The following is a 14550-nucleotide window of genomic DNA, read 5'->3' as shown; positions in this document are numbered from 1 at the left end:
CTAGAGGCGGGAGAGAACTTCTTCAACATTTTTTTTGTGGAGTTGAACTACTACTCATTGTGGTGCATGTAGAAGAATTGTGCAACGACTGCACAAAATAGAACTTATTTATTTCTACATCCCTATTAGACAAATCCATTGGTTTATTGACACATCTATAGGTTTATATAGAATTTGAGAATTCATTTAATTGCCCCTTGTCTTTTTTTCAATTAAATTTTTTTTAAAATTAGGGGTATAAAGTGATTTTCAAAAATAATTTGAAAGTGACTTATCATTGTTTCATTACCAAAAATTGTCATTGTCTTGTGCATTTTTTGAAGATACATGTGGAAAAGAAAAAAAACGTCATTTTTCTTTTGGTAACGTAAAATTCCAAGTCTATTGACACCCTAAGGGTGTTAAAAAGAAAATCTCATGTTTAATCATTAGATTGGAGCTAAATTCTCTAGCCTGTGTTTGGCTTTCGAGAATTAATTGCCATTTCCTTTAATCTACAATTTTGTTAAATCGAAAAAAGGTTATCGATTCACAATGTTTCTATTACAAAATATTATTTCCTAGTCAGAAATACTTTTTGTGTTTCTATTATTTTGGAGTATTTCTACACCAACAAATGTTGTATGATAAAATTGGGGGAAAAAAAGTATTTCTGTCACTATAAAAGAACAGAAACATGTATAGAATGCATCTTAACAGAAGGATTTCTTATAACAAATTACATGAATGCCATCCTACACATATTTTCATAACTTATAGACTTGAGAACATTATTTTAGCCACATAAGCAAGATCGGCAAATGTGTCAACCGAACACGTGTCAACTATTTAGAAGTCCATAATTACACAAAAGTCCAATGAGGTTGTGTTAAATATTCTAATCACTATAAGAAAATGTGGTATTTGCAACACAAATGCTGGGTCTTTATTGGTGGTTATTTTTTGGTGAACAACCACTATTTAAATACCCTTTAGCGATGGTTAAAAATAATTGCCACTAGAAACTACAACAATTATTTATCAATAGCGATGGTTTTATAAAAACTATCACTAAATAAACCTTTTTTAATCTCTCTTATGTCCTACAAGATAGTAAATCTTATCGACAACTATGAGAAGGCATAACTTTACGACCATTGATAAGCTCGAGCGGTGCGACCAGTTGATTTGGGTCGACTTTCAAGATCTATGAGATGGAATTGACACCGGTTGCATATTTGGCCAGTACTTAGAAAATGAAAATGATTTTAATATAAAAACTTCCGAAAGCCTTAACTTGCGTTTGGATGTCGACTTAGGATGCTTTTTTTTGGGTGGGGGGAAAATTTTCTTTCATTACTCAGACAATATCCATGCATTGCGGGATGGCATAGGACTAGGAAACCTATAAGCTATAACCCGCCTATAAAAATAAGAAAAATCTTACTAGAGGAAATCAAAGATTTAAAATCAACAACAACTTTATGATAAATTATTTAATTAAGGTAATAGCCATGACTCATTTTAGGGTTCTTCAAGAAACGAGGAAATTTTTTTTTGCAAGAGATGAGACGGTTGAAGCATCCATCAGCGAAATCTCTAAAGGGGATTTTGTACTTGAGACTTGCAATAATTTCCACCTGCGAAATCAGCATCGACATCCGGTTGCTGGAGAGATAGAGCAAAGCCCTTTGTAACGGCGATTGTGGGTTGAAAACTTTTTGCATCGGCAAACTCAACATCAGCGTCCGTGGCGAGAGGATCTTCTGGCTTGAGGAAAAAGGTGACAACGTAGAGAGAAGAGAGTCGAGAGGGTCAGGGGCCGTGAGTCCCCAAATAATGTTACTAAATTCTGTCTCTTTTGACAAAAAAAAAAAAAAAAAAAAAATGTTTCTGGTGTTTTTCAAAACTGTTCCATTTGTGGGTTTTTTTTAATCCGATTCATTAAAAAGAAAAAAAAAGATGTTTCATACAGTTTTTATTTCAAAAGTGTTCCAAAAAGGCATAGAAACACTAGAATTGTCAAATCTAACTCTTCTCAGGTTTCCTGTCTGGTCAGGTTCGTAGGTTCCTCTCATGGGGGATCGAAAAATGACGACCTCACCCCCTGCCCGAATACACTGCCTGGATGGGGTGAGGTTGTCATTTTCACCCTCCCTATGAGAAGAACCTACGAACCTGACCAGGCAAGGAACCTGAGAGGAGAAAAATTGGACATACAAAGCCTTGGTGTCCAAATTTTCTTATATCCCCCCATATTCCAGATTAATGAACATACACCATAGAAAAGTACATGAATTCCTTCTTTTCTATTCTTCTACTTTCTTATAAAACTCTTATTTTCTTTTCCTTTCTTCTCTCCTATATTCTGGATATCAATGAACAACAACCTAAATTTGCAATTTTCAAAAACAAAAAAACAATCCATGCTTTTGCGTTTATAGCGTGTGAATAATAGGTGAATTTGATAACTCTCTTTTCATGGTTTATTGTTCTAATGCCTCCGGTGAACTCCTTCTATTGTTTATAAAGATCTGGCTGGGCATAGAATAATGTTGTACTTTTTGTGTCTTTGTTTGCCAGACATTTCGTCTTGGGGTTTGGTCGGGATCTTTATCCCCTCCAGTTCTTGGCCGACCGCCCAGCTCCCGCTTCCTCTAACAAAGGGGGCTGAAATGACCTCTCTACCCATGCCCAAACACCGCCCGGGTGGGGTCCACCATCCCCTATTAGAGAAACCGGAATCGGCGGTCGCAAAACCGGAGGTGATAATTTTCCGGTTTGGTCGTATTTGGCCCATGAAAGAGTTCCGTATTGGACTGCCTAGAAATTTTAAAAAATGGATCATCTGCACATATCAACATGTGAATGTACATGTGCAAAAAAACCGAACTCAAAATTTTCTTCATATTTTCTATTAAATTTTCAATCTAATTAAGTGGAGACTATTAGACAAACTAACCTAACCCAACTTAACGTGTTTAGTGATGGTTGATCGACTTCTTCATTCCATATTAAGGAATCAATGCATGCATGTAGAGTTATTATTAATATAATTTATAATCGTCTTATGATATTATTATAATCTTACTTAGACTTCAACTACCAAATAATTTAACTCGATCACACATGTTAAAGACAACCATATAAGTTCTCACAACCGAAGATCCCTTCACCCAGGTATTCAAAACATGGAATTTGGATGTGGATCAGTCTCGATCGATTTCAATTCGGATTTAGAGTACTAGGGTCTCCTTGAGTAAATAAGAAAATCCCTTACCTAAAAGTCTTACTTGTAGATAAATAATAAAAGGGCAAGAGAACACCTGGTCGTGCACATGCAGTGCATGTTGTCCCTGCGCCCTGACACAATGGTGCGCAAATGATTGTCGCACCCCCTGGAACCCTAGAAATGACCAAGGGTGCGGCGGACATTTCGTGCGCCCGTGTGTTAGTGCTCAGGGGCAGCTTGTTTGGCGCGATCAGGTGGCGTTCTTTCTCCCTTAACGGGGGATAAATATATCATTTCATATGGGAGGACAGAGAAAGACATAGGGAGATGTTAGCGTATACTACGCTCTCAGACAAAAAACATTATACCCTAAAATATTTATCAATAAGTACACCCCTAAATGGTACTAACAAAAAAACTGATTAAAGTGATAGAAATAATTGTGTTAAAGTTCATCAACTTAACAATATCACATGGCAGACTTACGAGTATGGAATACACACACAGAGTCAGAAACCCTAGTCTGTCAAAACGGCCATGTCAAAGAATCATGACCACTGATTAGAAATAAAACTTTGAAAAGCTTTTCCCATATAATTATTAGGAGAAAGAACGCTATATGGTCGTGTGCGGCGTGTGGCCCCTGTGCCTAGACACAGGGCCACACAAAATGGCTGTTGTGCCCCATGGATAGTCGGAATTTCTTGGGGGTGCGAAGGTCATTTTGACAGGGCCACGCATTGCATGCGACTAGGTAGCGTTCTCTTTCCCATAATTATTATATAGATAAATTAATATGTTAAGTGTATTATAAACTCTTTATAAAACTGCCACCGAACTCGGAATTTCGATCCAATAATAGTCATATAATTCTCTTAGGATATTCACCTTGTTTCAGAAGTGCATATTTTATTCAGTATCTTTTTCCATTCACAGATGAATATCGTGAATCCAAAACACCAATGTATAGATAGTGTAAACATCAACTTTTGATACACCAAAATGCAGAAGACATAACTACAACAGTAAAGACCTCTCAGGTACGAGTATCGTTACTTGATACAACTGACGATAATCCATACAAAACTCTCAAATGATTAAATTCGATACACATACAATATATATACTCATGTCTAGATTCTTAAATCACATTTGATAAAGTATACAACGTGACAACCATATAAACAAAATACCCAACTTTATCATTAGTTGCGACACTTTAAGGTATATAACCTGTGCACAATATTTTGTATATAAAAATAATAATATAAACTAATTTAATTTAATATTCTTAAATTAGGTTTGATGAACATATATTAATTGTTGCTTATATCCCTAAGCCCGGTATGAAGTCTGAACTGTGGACTTTTGACCATGGAGAGTACTACCTAGATCTTAACTTTTCTACTGTAGGTGTTAAATTAATAGTATGTTTAATATATCTCCATCCCTCCACCCATCTTCTTTTTTTTTTTCTTATTTTATTTATCTCAGTTCTGCTTGTCTTTATCAATTCTGAACGGGAACTTATATTGTTGAACATTTGGCTGTGATAACCACGATAACAGTAATGTACCAGTCTTAAACCGGGAGAGTTGTACTACTAAATATTTGAATCACATTTGCCAAATATTTTTAGTATATTATTGTATAAAATTTGTCGATGCTTTATATGTATATATGTATAGTGCAGGCTTTCAGGAGGTCAATCAATGTCTTCACCTTATACCTTAAGACACCGTTTTCCCTTCTTTTCCAAGCCTCATCTTCTTCCCTCTCTTACTCAACCACTCTTTATAGGGATCTTTATCCCTTGCAATTTCATGTCCAATCCAGTTCTCCTAGTGTCTCTAATAAGGGGGGGGGGTGGAATGGTCGGGGGGGGGGAGGGAATGACCATTCCACCCCTACCCGGGTGGGGTCCACCCCCTCTTATTACAGACACTAGGGATTTGCAGGAGATAAATTGTTTTTTCAGTAGAAACAGGAGCTTATATATTATATTATCAGGATAAGTTTAAATTACAGTCTGATATATTTCTTTCCCATAGCATCATTCTGGATAACAGAGTTAAAAAAAAAATGCATAAAATTTAACCTTAATGAATTATATTTGAGCTTTGCCATGTATTGCCTTTAGAAATATTGGCATTACAGCATGGACCCACTGCAACCCGGGCAACAACCAAGTTTTGTCCGTTCTTCTCCACCCACAGTAAACAGAGAATTTCATCATCTACGCAATCTGACTTTATGATTAGACCATAAACAAATGACTTCTGCAGGGTTTGCAAAGGGCAAGGGACCAGGGATAAAAGAGATTAGAGATCTGGGTTGATAGTTTGGATTCAATTACTTGGTTCATGCATGGACCTTAGTATTTTTATTTGCTCCATTTCCTGCACGCTCCATTTCCCCAAGTTCCTCTAATATAGGGGGGTGGACCGTACCCGGGCAGTGTGTTCGGGCAAGGGTAGGATAGTCATTTCTACCTCCCTCTATAAGAGGAACTTGGGGAAATGGACCTGCCCAGAAAATGGACCAGATAAAGGTATTGGACCTTGGTCTAGATGGTCATAAGAGTTGTTTCTAATTTTTATGAACACATCATTTATTTTCAAATCTGATGGTGTTGTAAATATTATTACGAAGGATAAAACATTAAATTTCGATAGATTGGAATTGATTAGTTTATTGGTTCAATTGTGATCTTGACCCTTTAGAGTTGGAACCGTTGAGAAACCGGACTAATGGCCCAAAACTAGACCAATTGACACCTCTACTTACATGCCTTTTATCAAAAAAAAAAAAAAAACCCATCATTGTGATCCAGATAAGAGTCCCCCTCTTATTTGACCTAGTTAATACCGAGCAGCGGGCTACTGGAGTCTAATGATTATCACCTCTAATTCGCTATCTGCTCCAATTTCTTCCAATTCCTCACATAGGAGCAAAAATGACCACCCTATCCCACCTTGGGTAGTGTGTTCGGGCAGGGGGTAGGGTGGTTATTTCCACTCCTATGTGAGGAATTGGAGGAATTGGAGTGGGTAGCGAATTGGGAATAATTATCACCTCTAATTCCTCTAATAGGGGGAGTGGACCCCACCTTGGACAATGTTTTCGGGTAGGGGGTAGGGTGGTTATTTTCGCCCTCATGTGAGGAATTGGAGGAATTGGAGGGGATAACTTGGCTTAGGGCTTTGGCGAGGGAGAAGGTCCGACCTTTAAAACTCAAACGTACACACGCAGACTCTCTCTATCCCTCTCTCATTCTCACTTTTAAAAGAAGGCATTGATTGGATGGCTAGACTCATTTCCTGATGCTATTTTGATTAGTTTGTTCTGTTTATGTGTTTTGACTTGAGGGATATGCAGGTCAATGGGAATTGTACCATTCTATTTCTTAGTTTAACTGACGAAATTGGTGTCTATTTATCCAATTTGTTGATTTAATTTGGTACAAATTTTGCTTCAGATAAGGGTCCTATATTAGTCTCAGATGGTTGCCTGCTCAGAAAACAGCCAAAGTCAAATAAGAGGGGGCCTAGGGTGGCACCTGGAGATCGATAAGGAGGAAATTAAGGTTGGCCATGGTGGTGGGAAGGAGAACAATGATGAGGACAAAAAAGATGAAGAACAGAGAGTATAGGAATTCCAAATTTGGATTTGGAGGAAGGCCAACAAACAGGTAAATTATGCATTTGAAACAGATTAAACTCTCTTGTTTATTGCAGTTGTTGTTTTGGTTTATTTATTTATTCATTTGGGGAAGAATAGAATGGGATATAAAGAACAGTTGGGAATTTTTTAAATTCCCAGATTATAGACAGAGATGCTATGGGGTAGTTAGATATTGCCTCACTTGGTTCATGCTGGCCAGTCCTCCTGGAATTTGGTTAACCCAACAATTTTATTTCGTGTCCAATTTTTAGGCATCTGTGGACCATCAGGATTATTGGTCTCTCTCTCTCTCTCTCTCTCAATTCACCAAAGTAGTGAGGTGATTGGGCTGGAGGAAGAGAACAGTGAGGGAATATTTCAGTAAAATATTTTCCTCTCTTTCTAATCCTTTTACATTTCTGTATTAGATTTCAATATATTCTGTAAATATTATGAGGAAGCCTTAGAAGATGATATCTCTATGATGGTCAAGAAGTGATCTAGCAAAACCAGATTAAATTCATTAAACATGAACAGTTTGGATCATGCTTTCTAGTAAAATTTTTGCTTTGAATGCCAGCATTTGTCTATAGACTGCTCATCAAGCACTAATCAAAGGCTAAAAGGTTGCAGTTTTTTACTTGGGCAAACCATCTTTTGGGCATTTATGGTGGTGATATGGAAGAGAAGAAGAATCTCAATTACATCATCACCTTTGAAAAACATTGGAGAAAAGGTGTGGACACAAGAACAGGACTCGTGGGCTTGTCCATGACCTCAGGTGATGACATGAGAGAAGGTGTAGTGACTGTACCTACCCTACTTAGAAGTTGCCTTGTGATTTTCTTGGTCAGCTCTATCATTATTTAATCATGGGGGACATGTGATGCCCCATTTTAAAGTTGACAAGAAGCTTCCCAACTACATTAAACTAAAGGACCTCAAGTAGCTTTCACACTACACCTCTCTGCTTCATTGTATTGAACTTTTGCAAACAAAGAAAAGAGCTTCCTTAGTACACTTTATTCACAAACAGAGGCTTTAAAAGAGCTTCAACCTATCCTCTTGCCAAGTACAGCTACACAAGCTCCTTCTGCACACTCTATTATCTTCTGACAGTGTCTTCTCTTCTCCATCTCCCAATCTCCAACAATGTTTGATTCAACTATGGAGTTGTTCACACTGGCTGCTGCTTCCAATTCTCTCATTGTCTTCGGTTTCTGCAATTTGATCATTATCATTCTACTCTTAAGCAGTCCAAAGCCCAGTTCATCAGGTACTCAAGAAAGTTTCATTTGTGCCCATGAAGTTCCAAATAGAATTGAGAAAGAGGACATAGGAGGAGATGAAGGGTTCACTTCTGAAGACGTTGAAGCATCATTGTCTGTAAATGTTCCTCAAGTGTCAAATACTGTATATTCACCCGGCGAAGAATTTGTCAGCAATGTTGGTACAGAGAAAAGTGACAATGAAGATGAATGCAGAGAAGATGACGATGAGCTGAGGAAGAGAGTGGAAGAATTCATTGTGAAAGTAAACAGAGGATGGAAAACAGAGAAGTTGATGACCTTGGACCTTAATAGAAGTCCCATATTTTGATTTAAACTGGTTTCATCATCGCTTGCTAGCAAATTCCAGCACTTAGAACTGAGCCCTGCTTTGTACAAAACTGTGGACTGGATTCGGTATTTTAAAACCTTCACCACAGAATTAGCTTGATCTCACGATTGTCCATGCCTTCTTGATGATGATATGGATAGCATAAAACACGTTACTGTATTTAAGCCTCAATACACATTGTTATGTAACATAAAAGAATTCCATCATTTCCCATAGAGGAAGGCTAGGAAATAGGGAAACTAAAAGGGCTCACAGCAAAAGTGTAAATTTAGCAAATTGAAACATCCCCCTTCCCCCAAATTATTAAAAAAAAAAATTGTATAAAATTTAAACTTTATGAATTATATTTGAGGGTTTTTTTTTTTCAAATTCAACGATTAGTGAATTGAGGCATTTCATACATTTGATACACTTAAAAGTGTAACAGAAAAATACCCCTGGTATGTTTACAATATTGAGTACCTCCAAGTCCCCAACCCCCTTTTCTCCCCAATTAATAGTAGATACTACATAGTAAATGATCAAAATGTTAAATCCCTTTCCCTTAAGTAAAAAAATTAGTTAGTATACAAAAATGTATTTACCTTCTTTGCCTCTAGGTAGTATCTTAAGAATTCTAGTGGTCAATCCTTAACTGTGCGCCCTTGTCCAAGCGGCATTTTCTTCGATCGGGGATCTTCCACATCCTTCAACTGGTAATAGTGAGGTGCAATTTCCACCAACCAATCGGGTTTTATTTCAGTGACCTGTCTCATGTATTCCTTTGTTGTAAGTACAGGCTCATGATAAACAACCCACCTAGGGAGCACCTGTGCAAGACCAGAACTTGGATGTATCTGAACAGTCTGAAGATTTTTAACAGTTCGATAAGATCCATTCTTTTGTATCCTGGCAGAATGGGGAAAAAAATCCTGAAGTTATTGCCTTCTTTATGTCATCTAAATCATGGGGGTTGGATATCAATTCAATCTCAACCCTCTCCAACAGACCCTCCAATTGGTCCCTTATATCCCTAGCACGTTTCATACTTCTAACCTGAATATAGTTTTCATAGCACCACTGAGTTGAGAAATTAGTTTCTTTCCAAGAATTGTAAACCTTAAGTAGTGCAATGTGGTCCCCCACATTCCCTGTATGAAAATTCATCCTTGCATTGTCAGCATGGACTTGCTTGTCCTTTGGACGGTAGAAGATTGAATTTCCAATTGAAAGCATAGCAGCAATTGATATTATCTCATCTGAACACTTATAATTTTCTGAAGCAACAATCATTTTAGAAACCATTGGATCAAGAGGAAACTCTGCCATTCTTCTGCCGATCTTCGTGAGCTCCCCTCGATTATTCAGTGCATTAAGTGCAAAAAGCAGCTCTATGGCTTTGACTAATGCTTCAGACGAAGGAGGGTCCATGAAATCAAAATTCACCAAATCATTAATACCTAAGCTCTTAAGAGTGAGAACAACGTTTGCAAGGTTAGTTCTTTGGATCTCTGGCACAGTATTATCTTCCAAATCATGATCAAAATTGTAAGCAGTATACAAACGAAAGCACTTACCTGGACCTGTTCGTCCAGATCGACCAGCCCTTTGCCTTGCTGATGCTTTAGAAATGGGAGTGATCTGTAGTGATTCCATGCCAGTTCTTGGGTTATAAGAATTCATCTTAACAAATCCAGGATCAATGACGTATTTAATTCCATCAATTGTCAATGAGGTCTCTGCTATGTTAGTTGCCAAGACAACCTTACGAGCATATTCCGGAGTGGATTCAAAAATTTTAGCTTGCAACTCAGTAGGGAGGTTACTATATATTGGGCAGATTATGAGTTCAGCAATCTTTGTTCCTAGGCCTCGGATCCGATATTTCAAATTCTCTTCCGCTGCTTCAATTTCCTCTTGTCCCGTGAAGAACACCAGAATATCACCCGGTGGTTGATTCACATGTGTTTGAAGGATTTTGACAACAGCAGCATCTAGGTAGTTAGCTTCAGGCGCTTCTGTGTAGTGTTTCTCAACAGGGAATTGTCTTCCTGGAATCGTAAATATAGGGGCTGAGTCAAAGAAATCACTGAATTTCTTAGAATCTAGAGTAGCACTACAGATGAGCAACTTCAGATCACTTCGAAACCAAACAATGTCCTTAACTAAACCAAATAAAATATCAGTTGAGAGCGTTCTTTCATGAGCCTCATCTACCATCACGACACTGTAACTTGCCAGATCAGGTTCACTGAGGAATTCTCTCAGCAACATTCCATCAGTCATATATTTAAGAACTGTTGTCTCAGATGTACAATCTTCAAATCGGATAGAGTACCCAACCTCATGACCAAGCTTAACTCCCATCTCCTCAGAAACTCGTTTAGCGACACTCATGGCCGCAACACGTCTTGGCTGGGTACATCCTATTTTCCCATGTTTTGTGTAGCCAGCTTCATGAAGATACTGAGGTATCTGAGTTGTCTTTCCAGATCCAGTTTCACCTTCAATTACAAGAACCTGATGATCATGGATAGCTTGGAGTAGTTCTTCTCGATATTTATAGATAGGCAAAGTTTTTCTCTCATCCTGAAGCCTCTGTAAAGCAGATATCTCCATCTTCTGAAGATTCTGCTCTTCTTCCCCTTCAAATTTGTCACCCTCAATCATAGATGTTTTGATGAACTCAATTTGGTCCTCAAACACATACTGATAATCATCATCAGATTTTTGTTTTTTATCTTTTGAACCAAACTTCAAGATTGCCTTTCTAATCTGATGATCCTCCCATGTCGTCTCCTTCTCAGCAAAATCCCTATAACGCTGAAGAGCTGCAGAAAATCTCTTCCCCTGATTTACACTACCTTCTTGATCATAGGCTTCAGGCATCCGGTACTCAGTGTAACTATCCAGATCTTCTTCATCAGACCGATTCTTCTTCAGAAGCTCAAGAATTTCTTTCTTATACCTTAGTTGACGATGTTCTGCTTCTGTTAGTCTGACACCTTCAAAGAGATACTTCTCATCTTCTATTTCATCATTCATCTCCTCCAGCTTTTTTTGTTCTCTTTTCTTTAAGTATTCTTGTCTCGAGACTTTTCTCAGAGTTGCAGTATCGTCTTCCTCTAGGGCTTTATTAAGTCGCCGAATAGCAGTCCCTTCCTCCTTCCGAGATAATTTTGCATCTCTTTCTCTTATGTTCATCTCTAGTTGTACCCGCTCTTCCTGATCACGTAACCTCGCTTCCTCTTCTGACTGCTCTAAGTAGTTGTCTTCTTCAACTTCAGAGGTGCGCGACCGGACACGTCTATCTTCTTTTTCTTCTCGATCTTCATCGTCTTCTTGATACTGAGTTTTCTTCCGAAAACGCTTTTGATGGGAATCTGCTTTTTTTGATTGAGAAGAGATTTTGTCATAATCTTCTTCGTCGTCATCAGCATCCAAGATCGTGTAACTCTTCTGCTTCCTTACCAACAACATAGCTGCTGCTGCATCTTTTCCTTGTTTCTGGCAATTATTCAGACCAGATGCTTTACGGGGAACCCTAGAAAATATTTCTCCCGCAAAAACTCTGGTCTCAATTGATGAAGAAGACAAACCAAACTCAACAAGCTTGCTCACAACATCAACAGGAGAAGAAGCTTGCTTAGATAACCCAATTACATACTGGACAACCGTAGGCTGAGCATATCCCCAAAGATTCATCAACTTGTCTGATACCCATGTTTTCAAATTACTTTCGTCGTCCCGCATTTTCTTGGAGAACGATCGATGGATTCTGCAACTAAAACTCTGGAAGAAGCTGCTGCAAGCCTGCAATGTGTCCTCTCTTAGTTGCGTTCTATTAGCTGGATTCACAGGATGGAATCCTCACGCCTCTACCAAGCCTTCCAGATTTACACTTTTCTTTACACTTTTCTTGTTCTCTACTGTTTTTTCTTTGATTGAGTGAATCCTATCTCAACTCACATACGGTTATCCAGATTTACACTTTTCTTGTTCTCTACTCTTTCTTCCTTAAAAGCTGCTGCAATAGTGTAAATCTGAAAGGTTTGGTTCCTCCTCTTGTGATTGAGAGAATCAGGGCCTGAGAGATTTGAATTAGAGAGGGAGTATACAAGGAATTGAAATAGGAATATTGCTACAACTAAGGATTTTATCCTTATCACAATTACACATTCCCTTTCCTTGTTTGGTTTCGATTACATTGCTTGATTTATTTGTTGGACCATAGTTTTTAATTTATAAAAGCGGTTCTTATTATGGAAGCATAGAATTTTCTACAGAATTATTTCCTATTGGATGATGATCTATCTAAGAGGGATTAAATCTGGAAAGAAATTCCAAACAGTGTGTGAAACTTGCTGTTATACTATATTCATATTCCAATCCTATCGTTAGAAGGTTTAATTTTTGGAAAGTTTATAATTGGAAGGCATGAAGGATGATCAAAGCTATTATTGAAGATATGTTATCAGCAAGCATTTGACTTGGAGGTACCACCACATCAAAGTAGTGCCAACCGGATCGTGATCCTCTACTGTCAAGCTGCCCGGCAAGACCGTGCAGCCCAGACACAGTGAGGTACACAATGACCACCTTACCCCCACTCAGGCAAGGCGTTTGGGCAGGAGCAAGGCGGTCACTGCACGCCTCACTGTGTCTCGGCTGCACGATCCTGCCGGGCAGCTCAGCAGTAGAGGATCTGGATTGGTACCGAGCTGGGCACCAACCTTAATTCACGGTTTTGGGAGTGAAAAGGGAATTGAATAGTCTATAAAGGAGGAACATTCACACACTTGCCTAACATATATATGGAAAGTACATTCCCAATCTTGTCTTATATTTGGAATATTACTTATCATCTCACCCCACTTAGGATGAAATTTATGAAGGCAGGAACAGCCTTCATTGAGATGATTTGGAGGTGAGAGAAGAACATGAGAGGACGATTGAGGTTTGAAGGCCATTAATTAGGGACCTCACGGATTCTTCGACAGTCAGTTCCCTTTCCTCTTTAGTTTGTTATTTATTTTTGGTATTATTTTGTGCCAAGGAACTCAATATGTAAATGAGTTTTGTCTAAGATCCTTGAAGATTCATTGTTGTCTAGAAGAACAACACTTGCATTTATCTTTTTATTCTTCCTTTCATCATGTCTTCCATCAATTCTTGGCACATGTTTCTTTGAAGTTCACATTTCGTGCTTGCATTAGAGATGCTATGGGTAATGGGTAGTTAGATATTGCCTCACTTGGTTCATGCTAGCCAGTCCTCCTGGAATCAGATTAACCCCACAATTTTATTTCTTGTCCAATTTCTAGGCATCTGTTGACCATTAGGATTATTGGTCTCTCTCTCTCTCTCTCTCTCTCTCAATTCACCAAATTAATGAGGTGATTGGGCTGGAGGAGGAGAAGATTGCATATTGACCTAGCAAGGCTAGAGTTGATTTTGACAATTTTTATGGGAGAAGGAGTTCTATGTCTGAGAGTGTGGTCTACGTCAGCACCACAAGTGTTTATCTCTCTCCTCCTTAAAACAAGGGGGCAGAAGTGTCTTTTCATATGGGAAGGAGAGAGATAGACTCATGGGATTGCTGGTATAGGCCATATTCCCGGACACAGTTCTTTTGCCCAATTTTTTTATTGGACATCATTAAGGAACACAGTTTAACATGATTGAATAAAGAGGCAAAAAAAAAAAAAAAAAATCAAAGAATATTGATGGAGGGTTGGAGTTCTCCATGGATACCAAGAGTACCAATGCTGAATCCTCTAGATACTATTTTCCATTGTAAAGTGAATTTTTTTTTTCCCCAACCATTTGTATAGCATTTCAGTAAGATAGTTTCTCTCTTTCTAATCCTTTTACATTTCTGTATTAGATTTCAACAAATCCTATAAATATTATGTGGAACCTTTAAAAGGTGATATCTCTATTCGATATGATTGTCAAGAAATGATCTAGCAAAACTAGATTAAATTCATCAAGCATGAACAGTTTGGATCCTGCTTTCTAGTCAATTTTTTTGCTTTGAATGCCTGCATCTATACATAGACTTCTCATCAAACACT

The 14550-nt window shown here is 38.1% G+C and overlaps 1 protein-coding gene and 1 pseudogene across 1 annotated transcript in view; one reads left to right on the top strand and one right to left on the bottom strand.

The window, feature by feature from the left end:
• Positions 1-14550, top strand: part of LOC122654449 (uncharacterized mitochondrial protein AtMg00810-like) — an 87209-nt gene that overhangs the window by 35022 nt on the left and 37637 nt on the right. The window lies entirely within an intron of this gene.
• On the bottom strand, positions 9106-12226 carry LOC122648922 (annotated as a pseudogene).

This window comes from Telopea speciosissima, chromosome 1, assembly GCF_018873765.1.
Source record: "Telopea speciosissima isolate NSW1024214 ecotype Mountain lineage chromosome 1, Tspe_v1, whole genome shotgun sequence".
Lineage (NCBI taxonomy): Eukaryota > Viridiplantae > Streptophyta > Magnoliopsida > Proteales > Proteaceae > Telopea > Telopea speciosissima.
Note: the sequence above shows the minus strand (reverse complement) of the source record. Positions and strands in the feature narration are given on the sequence as shown.